The sequence below is a fragment of the Pelobates fuscus genome, chromosome 1 (assembly GCF_036172605.1).
Source record: "Pelobates fuscus isolate aPelFus1 chromosome 1, aPelFus1.pri, whole genome shotgun sequence".
Lineage (NCBI taxonomy): Eukaryota > Metazoa > Chordata > Amphibia > Anura > Pelobatidae > Pelobates > Pelobates fuscus.
The window spans coordinates 320,860,400-320,882,522 of record NC_086317.1 but is presented as its reverse complement, the minus strand read 5'-3'; positions in this window follow the sequence as shown (position 1 = coordinate 320,882,522).

Below are 22,123 nucleotides of genomic sequence, written 5' to 3'. Positions count from 1 at the left end.
TGACATTATACACCGATGGCTTAGAGACAAAGCCGACTTGGTCTCGGTGAATTATATCTGTTATGACATTATTCAATCTAACAGCAATTATTGATGAATAAAATTCCATATCCACATTCAATAAATAAATTGGTCTATAGTTTGAAATCTGCTCTGTATTTTTTTGTTTAGGAATAGGTATTATATGAGCCTTTGGAGATTTTAGTTTTTTGATCGCTATATTAACCTCTGCTGTTGAAATGGGCTCAGATTCCTCAGACAATCTCTAGGTATTTCAGGAAGCTTTTTTTTTCCAAGAAATGTTCCAAGCTTGTTGGTAAATGTCTATCAGATAAATTGAAAATATTATAATAAAATTCTTGGAAGACTTGGCCTATCTTGGAAGGGGCTAATATAGTCAAATTCCCTTGAGTAATTTTAGCTACCCTCTTTTTAAATTTTTATCTACTGGATAGTAATCTATCCTCTTGTTACCTTTATAGTACCATAATCTTTTCTGTCTACCCAGGGCAACATTGTTTTTTTGGATCAATAAGTAATTAAATTTTTCTTTAAGTAATTTCAACCTGTTACTCAATTCCAAACTGGGTCCCGCTTTGTTTTCTTGTTCCACCTTATCCAATTCAATATATAGTTGCGCTTTTTTTAACCTATTTTTATAACCTTTAAAATTCTCTTGATATCTTAGTTTGATTAAGTGACCCAGAATTAGTGATGTACCGAACTGTCCGCCGGCGAACAGTTCCCGGCGAAATTAGCGTGTTCGCGTTCGCCGCGGCGGGCGGACACATGCGCAGTTCGATCCGCCCCCTATTCGTCATCATTGGGCAAACTTTGACCCTGGGCCTCTCGGTCAGCAGACACATTCCAGCCAATCAGCAGCACTCCCTCCCTTCCACACCCTCCAACCTCCCTCCCAGCATCCATTTTCGATTCATTCGGAAGATGCATGCTTAGTGAGAGGAGGGAAAGTTTAGCTGCTGCTGATTAGATAGGGAAATTGATAGCTAGGCTAGGGTATTCAGTGTCCACTACAATCCTGAAGAACTCATCTGATCTCTGCTGTAAGGACAGCACCCCAAAAAGCCCTTTTTAGGGCTATAACATCAGGCTGCTTTTTGTTTGTTTTTTCCTGTGTAATGTAATTAGAGGTGCCTGCCTGCCAGCTTCTGTGTGAGGTTCACATTGGATACTGTGCCTACTTGCCCAGTGCCACCACTCATATCTGTTTTAACAATAGGTTAAGCTTTACATTTAAAATAAATATTTTTTTTTTCACTGTAATAGAAGAGCAGTTGCCTGCCTGCCAGCTTCTGTGTGAGGTTCACATTGGATACTGTGCCCACTTGCCCAGTGCCACCACTCATATCTGTTTTAACAATTGGTTAAGCTTTAGATTTAAAATAAATAATTTGTTTTCACTGTAATAGAAGAGCAGTTGCCTGCCTGCCAGCTTCTGTGTCAGGTTGGATGCCTTGCCCATTTGCACAGTCAGTGCCACCACTCATATCTGTTTTAACAATAGCTTAAGCTTTAGATTTTAAAGAAATCATTTTTTTCACTGTAATAGAAGATAAGTTAGTTGTCTGCAAGTGTCTGGGTGTCAGGCCTACTTCAGCGTGTGCTCTGCAGACCTGTGCCAGCGTGCTTTGACAGTTGCCAATCATATCTGGTGTCTCTTTAGCGTGCTTTTACAAAGAAAAAAGGTTTCCAGTGTAAGCTAATAGCAGACAGTCAGTGTCCTTCAAGCGGCTCTGTCAGGCCTTCCTTCAGCGTGTGCCCTGCACAACCCTGCCAGCGTACTTTGACAGTTGCCACTCATATCTGGTGTCTCTATAGCGTGCTTTTACAACCAAAATTTTGTTTCCACTGTAATAGAAGAGCAGTTGCCTGCCTGCCAGCTTCTGTGTGAGGTTCACATTGGATACTGTGCCCACTTGCCCAGTGCCACCACTCATATATGTTTTAACAATTGGTTAAGCTTTAGATTTAAAATAAATAATTTGTTTTCACGGTAATAGAAGAGCAGTTGCCTGCCTGCCAGCTTCTGTGTCAGGTTGGATGCCTTGCCCATTTGCACAGTCAGTGCCACCACTCATATCTGTTTTAACAATAGCTTAAGCTTTAGATTTTAAAGAAATCATTTTTTTCACTGTAATAGAAGATCAGTTAGTTGTCTGCAAGTGTCTGGGTGTCAGGCCTACTTCAGCGTGTGCTCTGTAGACCTGTTCCAGCGTGCTTTAACAGTTGCCAATCATATTTGGTGTCTCTATAGCGTGCTTTTAAAACCAAAATTTGTTTTTCACTGTTATAGATTGAATAGCAATTACTTGTCTTCAAGCGGGTGTCTCAGGCCTACAGTGTGTGCTCTGCAGAACTGTTCCAGTGCACATTGCCAATCATATCTGGTGTCTCTATAGCGTGCTTTTAAAACCAAAATGTGTTTTTCACTGTTATAGATTGAATAGCAGTTACTTGTCTTCAAGCGGCTCTGTCAGTCCTTCCTTCAGCGTGTGCTCTGCAGAACTGTTCCAGTGCACATTGCCAATCATATCTGGTGTCTCTATAGCGTGCTTTTAAAACCAAAATTTATTTTTCACTGTTATAGATTGAATAGCAGTTACTTGTCTTCAAGCGGGTGTCTCAGGCCTACAGTGTGTGCTCTGCAGAACTGTTACAGTTCACATTGCCAATCATATCTGGTCTCACAGTAGCTTGCACGCATAGTACCACTAATCCCCCAAAAAATGACAGGCAGAGGCAGGCCACCCCGCAGGGGCAGTCGTGGTCGTGGTGCTGTGATTCCCTTTTGCCCTAGAATAATGCCCAGTTTTCAGAAGCCACGTACCCTGAACTTGAAAAGTTCTGAGGACATAGTTGACTGGCTAACACAGGACACCCAATCTTGTACAGCCTCCGCTCGGAACCTTGACGCACCATCCTCCTCCAGCTTAGCTTCAGGCACCTCTCAAGATAGCACTCACCCGCCTGCCGCCACCACCAAAACTAGCACCACAGCCGCTTTACTTGGTATGTCAGAGGAGTTATTCACACACCCGTTTGAAGAAATGAGTGATGCGCAACCATTATTGCTAGAGGATGTAGATAACAGGGATATGTCTCAGGCAGGCAGCATTAAACACATGGAGGTACGGTGTGATGATGATGATGTTGTACCCACTGCTGCTTCCTTTTCTGAGTTGTCAGATACAAGCGAAGCGGTTGATGATGACGATGCGTCCATGGATGTCACGTGGGTGCCCGCTCGGCAAGAAGAAGAACAGGGCGAAAGTTCAGATGGGGAGACAGAGAGGAGGAGGAGACGAGTTGGAAGCAGGGGGGGGGTCGTCGCAAGGAGCTAGTGGCACAGTCAGACAGCATGCATTGGCACCCGGGGTCAGCCCGACAGCACGCCAATCAACGCATGCTGTGTCCACCACCAGAATGCCGTCATTGCAGAGCTCAGCAGTGTGGCATTTTTTTTGTGTGTCTGCCTCTGACAACAGCGATGCCATTTGCAACCTGTGCCAAAGGAAACTGAGTCGTGGGAGGTCCAACACCCACCTAGGTACAACTGCTTTGCGTAGGCACATGATCTCACATCACAAACGCCTATGGGATCAACACATGAGTACAAGCAGCACGCCTACTCTAAGCCGCCATCCTCCTCCTGGTCCAGCATCTTCAGCCACGTCAACCACTGCTGTCCTTCTTGCCCCCTCTCAACCATCCGCCACTCCGTCTCCCGCCTTGAGCAGTTCCCGCTCATCTGCCCACAGTCCTGTGTTTCTGTCAAGGACATGTTTGAGCGTAAGAAGCCAATGTCACCAAGTCACCCCCTTGCCCAGCGTCTGACAGCTGGCTTGTCCGAACTATTAGCCCGCCAGCTTTTACCATACAATCTGGTTGAGTCTGAGGCGTTCAAAAAATTTGTAGCTATTGGGACACCGCAGTGGAAGGTACCCGGCCGGAATTTCTTTTCACAAAAGGCAATCCCCAACTTGTACTCGATTGTGCAAAAGGAAGTCATGGCATGTCTGGCACACAGTGTTGGGGCAAGGGTCCATCTGACCACTGATACCTGGTCTGCAAAGCATGGTCAGGGCAGGTATATCACCTACACTGCGCATTGGGTAAACCTGCTGACGGCTGACAAGCAAGGAATGCGTGGCATTGCAGAGGAGTTGGTGACACCGCCACGAATTGCAGGCAGTCCTGCTGCCACCTCCTCTACTCCTCCTACTCCATCCTCTTCCATAACCTCCTCGGCTGAGTCCTCTTGTGCCGCTGCTTCTTGCTCCACATCAACGGCACCCCCCCAGCTCCCCAGGTACTATTCCACATCCCGGATACGGCAGTGTCACACCGTCTTGGGTTTGACTTGCTTGAAAGCAGAGAGTCACACCGGACAAGCACTCCTGTCCGCCCTGAACGCACAGGTGGAAAAGTGGCTGACTCCGCAGCAACTGGATATCGGCAAAGTGGTGTGTGACAACGGAAAAAATTTGATAGCGGCATTGAAGTTGGGCAAGTTGACACATGTGCCGTACATGGCACATGTGTGTAATCTGATCGTACAACGCTTTGTGCATAAGTACACAGGCTTACAGGACGTCCTGAAGCAGGCCAGGAAGGTGTGTGGCCATTTCAGGCGTTCCTACACGGCCATGGCTCACTTTGCCGATATCCAGCGGCGAAACAACATGCCAGTGAGGCGCTTGATTTGCGACAGCCCTACACGTTGGAATTCAACACTCCTAATGTTCGACCGCCTGCTCCAACAAGAAAAAGCTGTTAATGAATATTTGTATGACCGGGGTGCTAGGACAGCCTCTGGGGAGCTGGGAATTTTTTTGCCACGTTACTGGACGCTCATGCGCAATGCCTGTAGGCTCATGCGTCCTTTTTTTTTTTTTTTTTTTTTTCAACGTATATTAAAATTTTTAGTATACAAATGTAAAAACATATCCCATGCTTTACCCATTTTACAGTACAACTGTACACATGCAACATAAAAGAAATCACTGAAATTCAACAACACAAAGCTTACATGGGCTTTGAGTTGTTTGCCAAAATGCATGTATTTGTAGCCCAGATATAACAGTGGCTATAATTAACCTATGTAAACTTGTCACATCTGGCACACTTATACATTACTAAACACAGAATAGTAGTGAACTAAAAAACAAATTAAAAAATTCTGGTATTTGAAGAATATATTCAAATCATTCGTTTTCTGCCTACATTTTGTCATTCAGTTTTCAATTCAGTACAAATAGATGTTCAGTGAATAAACAGCTTAATATGGGGTTGTTGCTTGCTAAAAACAGACAGTTATGCTTTCTTCAGAAAACAATTATTGAACATTTGAAACTCCCATAGAAAGTATGGCTTTCAACTTACTGAGACAAATTAAAATTTCAGCTTTGATGTTCAGCACATTACATGTATTTTTTTCAATATTTCGCTAAAACATAACAGTTAAAAAAAAAAAAAAAACGTAAATATAACAAAACTACAACATTTATGCAAAAGGTTGAGGTCCTGCAGTAAAATGTTGATCAGATAAGAAGTTAGGTGGTATTATTTGTGAAAGCGGGTAAGAGAAGAGATTGGCTGGGTCAATGGACAATGGATTTACTGCATGAGTAGGGGGCAACATACCATGCCAGCCAGGGTAGGCTGCTTCTGGATACAATGGAAAAGATGGATATGGGAGACCTGCTGGAACAGTATTTGGCACATGGAGAGGTGGCATAATATTAGCACCCTGACTCTCTCCTATAATTACAGAGAATTCTCCTGGGAACTGAAGGCCATTGCTCAAATTTTGGAGCATATTCAAGATCTCAGGCATGCCAACTTCCTCTCCTGTATCCTCAGAATTATGATTCCACTGCTCAAAATTTGGGAAACCTGGAGGAGGGAGCCCTTGCTCGGCCATTTGTCTCTCCTCTCGTTCAACATCTGCTAATATGTCAGAGAAAATATCATCTGGGATATCCAAACCTTCTTTATGTTTCTTGGAAGATTTTTTGGGATAAGCTGTCCAGGAAGGATGGCTTGGAAGAAGCAAGATCAGAAGCAGAATAGGATGGTTGTCTTCCAAACCTGGACCTCCCAAAGGACGCAATCTTTGAGGGATGGGTTGGCCGGCAGGTAGAGGCACTAGGAACGCCTCCATGCCATGACTTCTGATGATTGCATATCTCAGCTTCCGATTAAGATAAGAATACAGCCGAGCATATGAAACTGCATCACTTGACGTTCTTTGATTCAGTCGGATCACACACATGTCCTTGGTGCACTCTGGCCAGATACGATCCACATATTCCCAAACAGACTCTTGCAAAATGCATCCTTCGGATGTTAACACTTTTGGTAAATCCTGGCAAAGATGACTGCTATAACCAGACTCTGGCGTGGCTGTAACTTTAAACTGCTTTATAGAGAACATGTGAAGGAATCCCTTCCACACACTTGAGTCTGCTGGATCTGTGAGTCTAGTATCTGGATCATACAATTTCTTGTTCTTCTTTTCAATGCATGAAGAATGTTGATTGCCATTAGTTATATGGTGTTTCCATATTTTCTCTGGTTTCTTGGTAATTACCCATTGGCTTAAGTCAGCATCACTTGGGGGGTTTATCAGCCCTTTGCATATAAGGCAGTCCTGATCTAAAAGGTGGCTCTTGTGTTGGGATGTTGTGTCCCTTTTCTCTGAGATGCAATCCTGCTGAGAATCCTGAGGCTGCCACACAGAATCAGACAGATCCTCTAGGGTCAAGTTCTGATCGGGCACGGTATCAATTTCAATTAACCCCTTGTGTGTCAGCTTTGTCATCTGAATCTGGTATGGCTGTCTTTCCTCTTTCTCGATTAGTTCCAGTGCATGTTTTCTCTTTTGAATTCTCCAGTTGGCCAGCTCCTGTGCAGCCATTTACGTTGCACTCATTAGAACCAAACACTGTGGGGTGATTTATGGCCCCCACCCACCGCGCAGGGGTGGGGGCCGAGGGGGGGAGGACAGTAGGTCCCCCATTGTGATTTATGGCCCCCACCCACCGCGCAGGGGTTGGGGAGGACAGTAGCTCCCCCCAGTGTGTATCATGGGCTTTGAGGACAGGTGTCAATCCATACCTGCCAAGTGACCCTATGTAGGGGTAACAGTCCCTATTCTGCTCTGTGTCAGTGTGTATCATGGTCTCTGTGGACGGGGAACAGTCTCTATTCTGCTCTGTGTCAGTGTGTATCATGGACTCTGGGGACAGGGAACAGTCCCTATTCTGCTCTGTGTCAGTGTGTATCAGGGGTTTTGAGGACAGGTGTCAATCCATATCTGCCAAGTGACCCTATGTAGGAGGAACAGTCCCTATTCTGCTCTGTGTCAGTGTGTATCAGGGGCTTTGAGGACAGGCGTCAATCCATACCTGCCAAGTGACCCTATGTAGGAGGAACAGTCCCTATTCTGCTCTGTGTCAGTGTGTATCAGGGGCTTTGAGGACAGGTGTCAATCCATACCTGCCAAGTGACCCTATGTAGGGGGGACAGTCTCTATTCTGCTCTGTGTCAGTGTGTATCATGGTCTCTGTGGACAGGGAACAGTCTCTATTCTGCTCTGTGTCAGTGTGTATCAGGGGTTTTGAGGACAGGTGTCAAGCCATATCTGCCAAGTGACCCTATGTAGGGGGAACAGTCCCTATTCTGCTCTGTGTCAGTGTGTATCAGGGGTTTTGAGGACAGGTGTCAATCCATATCTGCCAAGTGACCCTATGTAGGGGGAACAGTCCCTATTCTGCTCTGTGTCAGTGTGTATCAGGGGTTTTGAGGACAGGTGTCAATCCATATCTGCCAAGTGACCCTATGTAGGGGGAACAGTCCCTATTCTGCTCTGTGTCAGTGTGTATCAGGGGTTTTGAGGACAGGTGTCAATCCATATCTGCCAAGTGACCCTATGTAGGGGGAACAGTCCCTATTCTGCTCTGTGTCAGTGTGTATCAGGGGTTTTGAGGACAGGTTTCAATCCATATCTGTCAAGTGACCCTATGTAGGGGGAACAGTCTCTATTCTGCTCTGTGTCAGTGTGTATCAGGGCTGGGCTTTGAGGACAGGTGTCAATGTTAGGTGATTTCTGCCCTTTATGGATTAAAAGCAGACTCTGCATCAACTGTGCAATTTTCCATGGGAGTTTTGCCATGGATCCCCCTCTGGCATGCCACAGTCCAGGTGTTAGTCGGTTCGCGAACATTTGCGGAAGTTCGCGTTCGCCGTTCGCGAACCGAAAATTTCGGGTTCGCGACAACACTACCCAGAATCATACACTTAATGGCACAGCAGATAACCGGAAGTGATACCTAGTTATTGTAATTCTCTTTAACCCCTTAAGTACACATGACATGTGTGACATGTCATGATTCCCTTTTATTCCAGAAGTTTAGTCCTTAAGGGGTTAAAAAAATCTGTTGTTACTTTAATTTGGTTTAGATATTTAGGATTTTTAACAGACGTTCATTTAACCGCCAATTAGATCTATCCTTGAATGTGTCATCTTTAATTAGAGTGATTATTGCATTATGATCAGTCCAAGGAATATTAATAATGAAGATTTTTTTCAATCTTTTTGATAATTCTGGTTCAGCAATAATAATCAATCCTTGAGTAAACCTGGTGTGCATAGGAAAAGCATGCAAAATCCCTTTCCATAGGATACCATATTCGCCACAGATCCAGGAGACCTCTCTTTCTCCGAATATCATTAAAGCTCCTGGTTGAATTTTTCAGGTGGAGATTATTCTGATCTCTTGTTAAACTCTTCCTATCCATATCTGGGTCCAGGGTACAGTAAAATCCCCCAGGTATATAATCCTCTCTTGTCTAATTCGATCAACCTTGTCATATATTTTACGAATAAATTTTATAGGTGAATGATTTGGGGTGTAGATATTGACAATTGTATAGATTTGATTATTGATTTGACATATTAATATGTGAAACCTGCCTTCAGTATCCACTTCCTGGTGAATACATTTAAAAGCTACATTGGCTGAGATGAATGTAGCCCCCCTCTTTTCTTATTAGACATGATGAGGAAAAAAAATATGGGTAATCTTTGGACTTATCGATTGAACGCCAATGCGTCTCTTGAACTCCACAATTTGTAATTGCCTTGTCTTTTAAAAAATTGAGAAAACTATTTCACTTCTGAGGGGAGTTTAATCCCCTAACATTTAAGGAGGCTAGTGTTATCATTGGCCTTCCCTGATCCGTCTCTGAAATCCCCCAGTAGCTCTACCCGAGGACCAAGATGTAAACATGACCAATAAAAACAAATTAACAAGACAACCACATGTAGCAAATAACATAAAAATTCCCTGACCCCCTTGCCCAGGGAGAACACAGTCCTCCCCATTATTATGCATCACATTGTATTAGGTGTGCACCAACATTAAATTACCGCCATAGCGGTTAAAAGGAAGCAGATTTAATCTTAAACTCCTTAACCTAGTTCAAATACCTTTTGTAGAAGGTGAAGTATATTAGAGAGAGAGAGTGGAAATTCATGAGTTAATAGAGAGGGAGAAAGACAAAAAAAAGAAAGAAAAGAAAAAAACTAAACAAAGAAAAACATATTTAACTAATTTGATGCTTCAATAAATAAACAGACTCTCGTATTAATCTAATCAAAATATTTGTGACGAAAGTAACCTCATCACTGGCTTTTGGAGGGGCCTGTTTACTAGCCTCCTACCCTGTGATTATGACCCTGTGACAAACTGAACCTCGTCAATGGTTCTTGGAGGGGCATGCTGGACAGCCTATTACCTCAGGACTATGGGCCCTGCAATATACCTTGCCCAACGCACTTTAAAAGGCTCTGTTCATGTGAATGATGTACTTTTGTACTCCAGACAGAGAGACCGACCATTAGCCCTAATTCTCTGGAACTGTTTTGGGCATGGGACCATGTGCATGAACCATAAAACCCTTTCTGGCATTCCTGGTGGTGAGGGATATGTCATTGTAGATTTTTAACTCTTCAAATTTAGAGTCCTTTAAAGACTTTGTTTTTTAATGCTGTATCACTTCTCTTTGTATGTGAACCGGTAGGCCACTAGATTTTGGATATTGTCCAATTGTAGACCCAAGAATTGAAAGTCTTCCAAATATTGCTCTAAATGTGGCTGTGTTATATTTACTGGGATTCCCCTTATCCTGATATTATTTCTACGTTCTCTATCCTCGCTGTCAACAGCTTTCAATACCAGGTGATCATTTCTTTGTTTCTTTGTGTCTTTATTTTTTCTTCCATTATGTTGTTTTGTGACATTGAGTGTTTGAGTTTTTCTTCCAGGGATGAGATTTTAGTATTTAATTTAGATATTTCCTCTTTGAAAGTTAAAGAGACAACCTGAATTTAATTTTTAATTTTTTCCAATTGTACTTCGAAGCAATTGTTTAACACTTTTCTTTCAATGCTTAGCGATTCACTAAACAAACATTCCGGAATTTATTTGCCATTACATTTGTCTGTTTGATTCAGACTGTTTGAATCTTCATCTCCATATTTTGTTGGTTCAAGTTGACTCAATCTTCTTAGTGAGTTATCTATCTTGTGGCGAGAAAAAATTGGAAAGGCGTTTGTCGACCTTTGATTCGATTTTCTGTTCCATTTTTTTTTTTTTTTACTCCCTTGTTTAGCATCATTTTTTTAATTGCCATTTTGTTTGGGAGGCAAAGAGAGGAAAACAATCAAAACAAGAAAAAAATAATAATAAATAAATACAAATTTTAAAAAGGAGAAAGGAATCAGAAATCAAAAATGGTCTGTTCCCTTTTTATAGGGCCTCTTTCAATTTGCATGTCACTTTCTGATTCTTAAAGGAACCAGTCACTTGATCCACTTATTTTAACTTGTTTTAACTTAAGCTTGTCTACAATGAGTGGTAGAATTAACAATTACCACGCCAATTAGAATTAAGCTCTTCTTTATACAAGGCAGGGATCACCTCGAATTTCCTGCGTCAATTAAGAACCACAAACAGAGTCCCTTTATATTTTCAGCCAGTTGCCAAATTTACCTCAGAATAATTAATTTATGGCAAAATTAACTAGAATCTGAACTTCAATTAGGTCATCATGTTAACATCACCATCGCCACGTCACATAAGCTTATCAGTGGTTTTTCCACTAAATGTCACGGTAGTTCAATCAAATTAACTTCAGAGGGATAAAATTTGTGAAAAAGGTGATTAATTATTCAAGATCTGCTTGATAGTCGCAATTGTCACCACCAACACAGCATACACAGTTTAATTTCCTCAGTTCACCATTTAAATGGCAAGCCCCTGGGCCACAAAATAAAAGCCCTATATGGTATGATTTTGTGCCCTTAGATTACTTGCGCTTGGGGTAATTTGTTTTTAGTGTAATAAGGGTCTCTTTTCCTTAGTGAACACCATGTGTACTTGGCTCTCAAGATGGTCTTTATCTCGCTCGATTTAACACATTGACTCTCTTTGTAGTTTATACCAGCAGGGTTTTGTACCAGTGTTTCACGACCAAATCTTTTCTACTTGCACGCTGCTCTCCACCGGCTTGTGCTCCCCATTCTCTCTCCGCGCAAAAATTGGGTCTACCTGCATAGCTGCTTCCTTCATCTGCGCAACGTGGCTACGTGGCTACGTGCAACGTCACGTCATCGCTCCACCTCCCCAAATATTATACATTCTTTGTAGCAATTTGTGATATATCTTTATATTGCCTCCCACAGACTACAATAATATAAAAGTCATAACTGTGATGATTTAAGAACCAAGTTGTTAAGACACTCACCGCTTAAATAGATGAAACCGCCGTTTAGCCGATAATCCCCTTTTGTAGAAATGCAGGCTTTGCACAGCCGACCGCCAAACTCCCGAATCGAGTATAAGGGAACGCGGTAACTCACGAACATAAAATCAGCTGAACTCCTTCCACGGCTAAAATAAACTAAATGCGCTTTCCAAGTAATAATTCCCCACACAAACGAGACCAAGCACCGTCTTGAGGGTCAAATAGGATTCTGTTTAATGGGGGCTACCTGCCCGGTATTTATGCAGGTCTCCCACCTGGTGGACACTCCCCTAGGGGTCCAAATGGAAGACTGTAACACATATTGGACAGTAGCCAATCGCAGTGGCTTAGGTATAATCACTCCCCTTTCCACACATAAATCCCTCCTCTCTATCCTGGAGATAATTGGGAAGAAACCTAATTATCTCCAGGGATAGAGGCAAATCGCCATTTTAAATGCAGCAATAAAAATACATTAAAATACATAAATGTGAAAATACCGAATGTATGTGGTTCGTGTAACGTATCCCCAGATAGCCTGGATCTGAGTGCACATTTCTACCGAATAGTGCTCAGATCCAATGTACGCAGTTCAATCGCCATGGAGTCAAAGTCCTTCACAAGTCTTTCGGTATACGATTGACTCCATGGGACGGCTATCTGGGCGAAGTTCATACGTACATTGTAAACTCCCGAACGGACCGGTGTTCGTATGCCTCGACGAAATAGAAGGCGGGCGGTAGTTTTCAGCGGTGTTCGGTAGATAAAGTGTCCGCTTTTAGTTCCATAGAATCCTCGCTGAACACCGCTGATCCTTCTCGTGTTCCAAAATGGCCGCCGCCTCGTGGTCGGCATACGAACGACGACCACCCGTACGGATGGAATGGAGAGGTGTCTGCGGTTAACCACAATGTTCTAATTGGGGCCAAGAGGTTAACCAGCAGCACACTCCTCTTCTGGGTGGCCGTCCGTTCAGTTTCAATCGGTATTTGGCGAAACACACGAACAGGGGCATACGGACAGGAAATCAAACGAAATAAAGGCAAATAGAAGAACCAGCAATCTTAGTCTGTACAGATGGATCTGTCACACGGCTCCCTCCTTGTGGGACACTCTGACAGACCCGGCTTGACCCTTTGGCGGGTCAACTTGGGGATGACCGGACTAGGAGGTAGTAGGGATGTCTGTTTGCCGGGACAATCCATCAGCATTCCCGTTCTGCTTACCGGGTCGGTAGCTGATGGTGAAGTTATAAGGTTGTAGCGCTAAACTCCACCGCAGCAGTCATTGTCTCCTGAGACACGGTTAAGCCAGACAAGGGGATTGTGGTCCGTCACAAGGGAAAATTCCTGTCCATACAAATAGGGGCTCAACTTTTTCAATGCCCAGACCAGGGCCAAGCATTCCTTCTCCACTGCCGCATAACTCACTTCCCGGGGTAACAGTTTTCTGCTGAGATATGCGACAGGGTGCTCTCCTCCCTCCTCTCCGACCTGGGTCAGCACAGCCCCCAGTCCATACATGGAAACATCTGTATGTACAAGAAAATGTTTGTTAGGGACTGGGGCAGCCAGGACAGGAGCATTCACAAGAGCCTGCTTTAGTGCCTGAAACGTGGCTTCACAAGCTGGAGACCACAGGACCTGCTTAGGGATAGTGATGTACCGAACTGTCTGCCGCGAACTTAGCGTGTTCGCGTTCGCCGCGGCGGGCGGACACATGCGCAGTTCGATCCGCCCCCTATTCGTCATCATTGGGCAAACTTTGACCCTGGGCCTCTCGGTCAGCAGACACATTCCAGCCAATCAGCAGCACTCCCTCCCTTCCACACCCTCCAACCTCCCTCCCAGCATCCATTTTCGATTCATTCGGAAGATGCATGCTTAGTGAGAGGAGGGAAAGTTTAGCTGCTGATGATTAGATAGGGAAATTGATAGCTAGGCTAGGGTATTCAGTGTCCACTACAATCCTGAAGGACTCATCTGATCTCTGCTGTAAGGACAGCACCCCAAAAAGCCCTTTTTAGGGCTATAACATCAGGCTGCTTTTTTTTTTTTTTCCTGTGTAATGTAATTGCAGGTGCCTGCCTGCCAGCTTCTGTGTGAGGTTCACATTGGATACTGTGCCTATTTGCCCAGTGCCACCACTCATATCTGTTTTAACAATTGGTTAAGCTTTACATTTAAAATAAATATTTTTTTTCACTGTAATAGAAGAGCAGTTGCCTGCCTGCCAGCTTCTGTGTGAGGTTGGATGCCTTGCCCATTTGCACAGTCAGTGCCACCACTCATATCTGTTTTAACAATTGGTTAAGCTTTAGATTTAAAATAAATATTTTTTTTTCACTGTAATAGAAGAGCAGTTGCCTGCCTGCCAGCTTCTGTGTCAGGTTGGATGCCTTGCCCATTTGCACAGTCAGTGCCACCACTCATATCTGTTTTAACAATTGGTTAAGCTTTAGATTTTAAATAAATCATTTTTTTCACTGTAATAGAAGAGCAGTTGCCTGCCTGCCAGTTTCTGTGTGAGGTTCACATTGGATACTGTGCCCACTAGCCCAGTGCCACCACTCATATCTGTTTTAACAATTGGTTAAGCTTTAGATTTAAAATAAATAAAAAAAATTCACTGTAATAGAAGAGCAGTTGCCTGCCTGCCAGCTTCTGTGTCAGGTTGGATGCCTTGCCCATTTGCACAGTCAGTGCCACCACTCATATCTGTTTTAACAATAGCTTAAGCTTTAGATTTTAAAGAAATCATTGTTTTTCACTGTAATAGAAGATCAGTTAGTTGTCTGCAAGCGTCTGGGTGTCAGGCCTACTTCAGCATGTGCTCTGCAGACCTGTGCCAGCGTGCTTTGACAGTTGCCAATCATATCTGGTGTCTCTTTAGCGTGCTTTTACAAAGAAAAAAGGTTTCCAGTGTAAGCTAATAGCAGACAGTCAGTGTCCTTCAAGCGGCTCTGTCAGGCCTTCCTTCAGCGTGTGCCCTGCACAACCCTGCCAGCGTGCTTTGACAGTTGCCACTCATATCTTGTGTCTCTATAGCGTGCTTTTACAACCAAAATTTTGTTTCCACTGTAATAGAAGAGCAGTTGCCTGCCTGCCAGCTTCTGTGTGAGGTTCACATTGGATACTGTGCCCACTAGCCCAGTGCCACCACTCATATCTGTTTTAACAATTGGTTAAGCTTTAGATTTAAAATAAATGTTTTTTTTTTCACTGTAATAGAAGAGCAGTTAGTTGTCTGCAAGCGTCTGTGTTTCAGGCCTACTTCAGCGTGTGCTCTGCCGATCTGTGCCAGCGTGCTTTGACAGTTGCCGCTCATATCTTGTGTCTCTATAGCGTGCTTTTACAACCAAAATTTTGTTTCCACTGTATTAGAAGAGCAGTTGCCTGCCTGCCAGCTTCTGTGTGAGGTTCACATTGGATACTGTGCCCACTAGCCCAGTGCCACCACTCATATCTGTTTTAACAATTGGTTAAGCTTTAGATTTAAAATAAATATTTTTTTTTCACTGTAATAGAAGAGCAGTTAGTTGTCTGCAAGCGTCTGTGTTTCAGGCCTACTTCAGCGTGTGCTCTGCAGACCTGTGCCAGCGTGCTTTGACAGTTGCCACTCATATCTTGTGTCTCTATAGCGTGCTTTTACAACCACAATTTTGTTTCCACTGTAATAGAAGAGCAGTTGCCTGCCTGCCAGCTTCTGTGTGAGGTTCACATTGGATACTGTGCCCACTAGCCCAGTGCCACCACTCATATCTGTTTTAACAATTGGTTAAGCTTTAGATTTAAAATAAATATTTTTTTTTCACTGTAATAGAAGAGCAGTTAGTTGTCTGCAAGTGTCTGGGTGTCAGGCCTACTTCAGCGTGTGCTCTGCAGACCTGTGCCAGCGTGCTTTGACAGTTGCCAATCATATCTGGTGTCTCTTTAGCGTGCTTTTACAAAGAAAAACGGTTTCCAGTGTAAGCTAATAGCAGACAGTCAGTGTCCTTCAAGCGGCTCTGTCAGGCCTTCCTTCAGCGTGTGCCCTGCACAACCCTGCCAGCGTGCTTTGACAGTTGCCACTCATATCTTGTGTCTCTATAGCGTGCTTTTACAACCAAAATTTTGTTTCCACTGTAATAGAAGAGCAGTTGCCTGCCTGCCAGCTTCTGTGTGAGGTTCACATTGGATACTGTGCCCACTAGCCCAGTGCCACCACTCATATCTGTTTTAACAATTGGTTAAGCTTTAGATTTAAAATAAATATTTTTTTTCACTGTAATAGAAGAGCAGTTAGTTGTCTGCAAGCGTCTGTGTTTCAGGCCTACTTCAGCGTGTGCTCTGCAGACCTGTGCCAGCGTGCTTTGACAGTTGCCACTCATATCTTGTGTCTCTATAGCGTGCTTTTACAACCAAAATTTTGTTTCCACTGTAATAGAAGAGCAGTTGCCTGCCTGCCAGCTTCTGTGTGAGGTTCACATTGGATACTGTGCCCACTAGCCCAGTGCCACCACTCATATCTGTTTTAACAATTGGTTAAGCTTTAGATTTAAAATAAATATTTTTTTTTCACTGTAATAGAAGAGCAGTTAGTTGTCTGCAAGTGTCTGGGTGTCAGGCCTACTTCAGCGTGTGCTCTGCAGACCTGTGCCAGCGTGCTTTGACAGTTGCCAATCATATCTGGTGTCTCTTTAGCGTGCTTTTACAAAGAAAAAAGGTTTCCAGTGTAAGCTAATAGCAGACAGTCAGTGTCCTTCAAGCGGCTCTGTCAGGCCTTCCTTCAGCGTGTGCCCTGCACAACCCTGCCAGCGTGCTTTGACAGTTGCCACTCATATCTTGTGTCTCTATAGCGTGCTTTTACAACCAAAATTTTGTTTCCACTGTAATAGAAGAGCAGTTGCCTGCCTGCCAGCTTCTGTGTGAGGTTCACATTGGATACTGTGCCCACTAGCCCAGTGCCACCACTCATATCTGTTTTAACAATTGGTTAAGCTTTAGATTTAAAATAAATATTTTTTTTCACTCTAATAGAAGAGCAGTTAGTTGTCTGCAAGCGTCTGTGTTTCAGGCCTACTTCAGCGTGTGCTCTGCAGACCTGTGCCAGCGTGCTTTGACAGTTGCCACTCATATCTTGTGTCTCTATAGCGTGCTTTTACAACCAAAATTTTGTTTCCACTGTAATAGAAGAGCAGTTGCCTGCCTGCCAGCTTCTGTGTGAGGTTCACATTGGATACTGTGCCCACTAGCCCAGTGCCACCACTCATATCTGTTTTAACAATTGGTTAAGCTTTAGATTTAAAATAAATATTTTTTTTTCACTGTAATAGAAGAGCAGTTAGTTGTCTGCAAGCGTCTGTGTTTCAGGCCGACTTCAGCATGTGCTCTGCAGACCTGTGCCAGCGTGCTTTGACAGTTGCCACTCATATCTTGTGTCTCTATAGCGTGCTTTTACAACCAAAATTTTGTTTCCACTGTAATAGAAGAGCAGTTGCCTGCCTGCCAGCTTCTGTGTGAGGTTCACATTGGATACTGTGCCCACTAGCCCAGTGCCACCACTCATATCTGTTTTAACAATTGGTTAAGCTTTAGATTTAAAATAAATATTTTTTTTTCACTGTACTAGAAGAGCAGTTAGTTGTCTGCAAGCGTCTGGGTGTCAGGCCTACTTCAGCGTGTGCTCTGCAGACCTGTGCCAGCGTGCTTTGACAGTTGCCAATCATATTTGGTGTCTCTATAGCGTGCTTTTAAAACCAAAATTTGTTTTTCACTGTTATAGATTGAATAGCAGTTACTTGTCTTCAAGCGGGTGTCTCAGGCCTACAGTGTGTGCTCTGCAGAACTGTTCCAGTGCACATTGCCAATCATATCTGGTGTCTCTATAGCGTGCTTTTAAAACCAAAATTTGTTTTTCACTGTTAAAGATTGAATAGCAGTTACTTGTCTTCAAGCGGCTCTGTCAGTCCTTCCTTCAGCGTGTGCTCTGCAGAACTGTTCCAGTGCACATTGCCAATCATATCTGGTCTCACAGTAGCTTGCACGCATAGTACCACTAATCCCCAAAAAAATGACAGGCAGAGGCAGGCCACCCCGCAGGGGCCGTCGTGGTCGTGGTGCTGTGATTCCCTTTTGCCCAGTTTTCAGAAGCCACGTACCCTGAACTTGAAAAGTTCTGAGGACATAGTTGACTGGCTAACACAGGACACCCAATCTTGTACAGCCTCCGCTCGGAACCTTGACGCACCATCCTCCTCCAGCTTAGCTTCAGGCACCTCTCAAGATAGCACTCACCCGCCTGCCGCCACCACCAAAACTAGCACCACAGCCGCTTTACTTGGTATGTCAGAGGAGTTATTCACACACCCGTTTGAAGAAATGAGTGATGCGCAACCATTATTGCTAGAGGATGTAGATAACAGGGATATGTCTCAGGCAGGCAGCATTAAACACATGGAGGTACGGTGTGATGATGATGATGTTGTACCCGCTGCTGCTTCCTTTTCTGAGTTGTCAGATAAAAGCGAAGCGGTTGATGATGACGATGCGTCCATGGATGTCACGTGGGTGCCAGCTCGGCAAGAAGAAGAACAGGGCGAAAGTTCAGATGGGGAGACAGAGAGGAGGAGGAGGAGACCAGTTGGAAGCAGGGGGGGGTCGTCGCAAGGAGCTAGTGGCACAGTCAGACAGCATGCATCGGCACCCGGGGTCCGCCCGACAGCACGCCAATCAACGCATGCTGTGTCCACCACCAGAATGCCGTCATTGCAGAGCTCAGCAGTGTGGCATTTTTTTTGTGTGTCTGCCTCGGACAACAGCGATGCCATTTGCAACCTGTGCCAAAGGAATCTGAGTCGTGGGAGGTCCAACACCCACCTAGGTACAACTGCTTTGCGTAGGCACATGATCTCACATCACAAACGCCTATGGGATCAACACATGAGTACAAGCAGCACGCCTACTCTAAGCCGCCATCCTCCTCCTGGTCCAGCATCTTCAGCCACGTCAACCACTGCTGTCCTTCTTGCCCCCTCTCAACCATCCGCCACTCCGTCTCCCGCCTTGAGCAGTTCCCGCTCATCTGCCCACAGTCATGTGTTTCTGTCAAGGACATGTTTGAGCGTAAGAAGCCAATGTCACCAAGTCACCCCCTTGCCCAGCGTCTGACAGCTGGCTTGTCTGAACTATTAGCCCGCCAGCTTTTACCATACAATCTGGTTGAGTCTGAGGCGTTCAAAAAATTTGTAGCTATTGGGACACCGCAGTGGAAGGTACCCGGCCGGAATTTCTTTTCACAAAAGGCAATCCCCAACTTGTACTCGATTGTGCAAAAGGAAGTCATGGCATGTCTGGCACACAGTGTTGGGGCAAGGGTCCATCTGACCACTGATACCTGGTCTGCAAAGCATGGTCAGGGCAGGTATATCACCTACACTGCGCATTGGGTAAACCTGCTGACGGCTGACAAGCAAGGAATGCGTGGCATTGCAGAGGAGTTGGTGACACCGCCACGAATTGCAGGCAGTCCTGCTGCCACCTCCTCTACTCCTCCTACTCCATCCTCTTCCATAACCTCCTCGGCTGAGTCCTCTTGTGCCGCTGCTTCTTGCTCCACATCAACGGCACCCCCCCAGCTCCCCAGGTACTATTCCACATCCCGGATACGGCAGTGTCACGCCGTCTTGGGTTTGACTTGCTTGAAAGCAGAGAGTCACACCGGACAAGCACTCCTGTCCGCCCTGAACGCACAGGTGGAAAAGTGGCTGACTCCGCAGCAACTGGATATCGGCAAAGTGGTGTGTGACAACGGAAAAAATTTGATAGCGGCATTGAAGTTGGGCAAGTTGACACATGTGCCGTGCATGGCACATGTGTGTAATCTGATCGTACAACGCTTTGTGCATAAGTACACAGGCTTACAGGACGTCCTGAAGCAGGCCAGGAAGGTGTGTGGCCATTTCAGGCGTTCCTACACAGCCATGGCTCACTTTGCCGATATCTAGCGGCGAAACAACATGCCAGTGAGGCGCTTGATTTGCGACAGCCCTACACGTTGGAATTCAACACTCCTAATGTTCGACCGCCTGCTCCAACAAGAAAAAGCTGTTAATGAATATTTGTATGACCGGGGTGCTAGGACAGCCTCTGGGGAGCTGGGAATTTTTTTGCCACGTTACTGGACGCTCATGCGCAATGCCTGTAGGCTCATGCGTCCTCTTGAGGAGGTGACAAACCTAGTCAGTCGCAGTTGTGTGTGTGCGTGTGTATGGCTGTCTGCCTGTGTGTGTGTGACAGGGTGAAGATTTCTTGCACCGGGCGCCCAAAGGCCTAAGGCTGGCCCTGCGCATGGGTCAGCGGCTCTGCACCAGACTTCCCTCCAATTGATCAAAGTTAAAGGATTTCAAGTGGACTGATTACAATTACAGGGCCTCTAAAGAGTCCTGTATTGTTATTTGTCGTCACTACCTTCCCGCGTCGGGAGTGGGTCATTTGCGCCCCTGCTGCCTTCTTTGCATGTGGTAGCTGTTTGTCAGGGATTTGTCAATCCATATCTGCCAAGTGACCCTATGACAGGGTGAAGATTACTTGCACATGGGTGTGACAGGGTGAAGATTTCTTGCACAGGGCGCCCAAAGGCCTAAGGCTGGCCCTGCGCATGGGTCAGTGGCTCTGCACCAGACTTCCCTCCAATTGATCAAAGTTAAAGGATTTCAAGTGGACTGATTACAATTACAGGGCCTCTAAAGAGTCCTGTATTGTTATTTGTCGTCACTACCTTCCCGCGTCGGGAGTGGGTCATTTGCGCCCCTGCTGCCTTCCTTGCATGTGGTAGCTGTTTGTCAGGGATTTGTCAATCCATATCTGCCAAGTGACCCTATGACAGGGTGAAGATTTCTTGCACATGGGTGTGACAGGGTGAAGATTTCTTGCACAGGGCGCCCAAAGGCCTAAGGCTGGCCCTGCGCATGGGTCAGTGGCTCTGCACCAGACTTCCCTCCAATTGATCAAAGTTAAAGGATTTCAAGTGGACTGATTACAATTACAGGGCCTCTAAAGAGTTCTGTATTGTTATTTGTCGTCACTACCTTCCCGCGTCGGGAGTGGGTCATTTGCGCCCCTGCTGCCTTCCTTGCATGTGGTAGCTGTTTGTCAGGGATTTGCCAATCCATACCTGCCAAGTGACCCTATGTAGGGGTAACAGTCCCTATTCTGCTCTGTGTCAGTGTGTATCATGGTCTCTGTGGACAGGGAACAGTCTCTATTCTGCTCTGTGTCAGTGTGTATCAGGGGTTTTGAGGACAGGTGTCAATCCATATCTGCCAAGTGACCCTATGTATATCTGCTGTCAGTACACAGGAAAAGTTTAAATATTTCTTGTTCTACGTTCTCTGCAACTCCACGCACCGACTCATCCAATATGTGAAGATCTGGGGTTTCTCTGACTCTCCTCAGTAGTGTATCAAACAGAGTCTGCACTGTGGTAACACGGACATCTTCAGGACATAACTCAACTATTTGCAGATAGGCAGTCTGCAGCTTCTCTTTTTCACCTGTTCTCTTCTTTCTCTTATGCGTATTCTTGTCTATATGCAGGTGGTCTCTTGCCTTTCTTTTAACCAATTTGTTCCTTCCATATGGTTTCAAAAGATCTCTGGCATCATTACTTTCAACGCAAATAACGTCATCATAGTTAGTCTCCTCATTATTCACCGGGAAGAGAGTGTTTGCACTGACTACCCACAGCATGCTCTTGCCATTGCCTACTCCACCTTCAACGACAGGGTGCAAATCCCAAGGAGAAGGATCATTCACTTTATTATCTGTCTTTATTTCACAAGTAGTGCCTGGAACATCCTCATGGGTCACAAGATGTAAATCTGGACTAATGTCAACCCCAGGGTCTGGAAAATCATCAATTTGAAATTTTTCGAATAATCCCAGTGGGTTGCCACATTCTTCCTCCTCTGATGGTATTAAAGTTTGCAGAGATTCACTATGGGGTGGTGTCAAGCATTTTGGAGAACAATTAAGCATCTCCATCCCAATACGTTTCAGATGTCCTATCAGCTCTTCCACCCTATGCGATACTATGGGCAGGCTACCCGTGACGTCATTACTCACGGCCCTATTTCACGCGGACACTCTGTGTCAGTGTGTATCATGGTGTCTGTGGACAGGGAACAGTCTCTATTCTGCTCTGTGTCAGTGTGTATCATGGTCTCTGTGGACAGGGAACAGTCTCTATTCTGCTCTGTGTCGGTGTGTATCAGGGGTTTTGAGGACAGGTGTCAATCCATATCTGCCAAGTG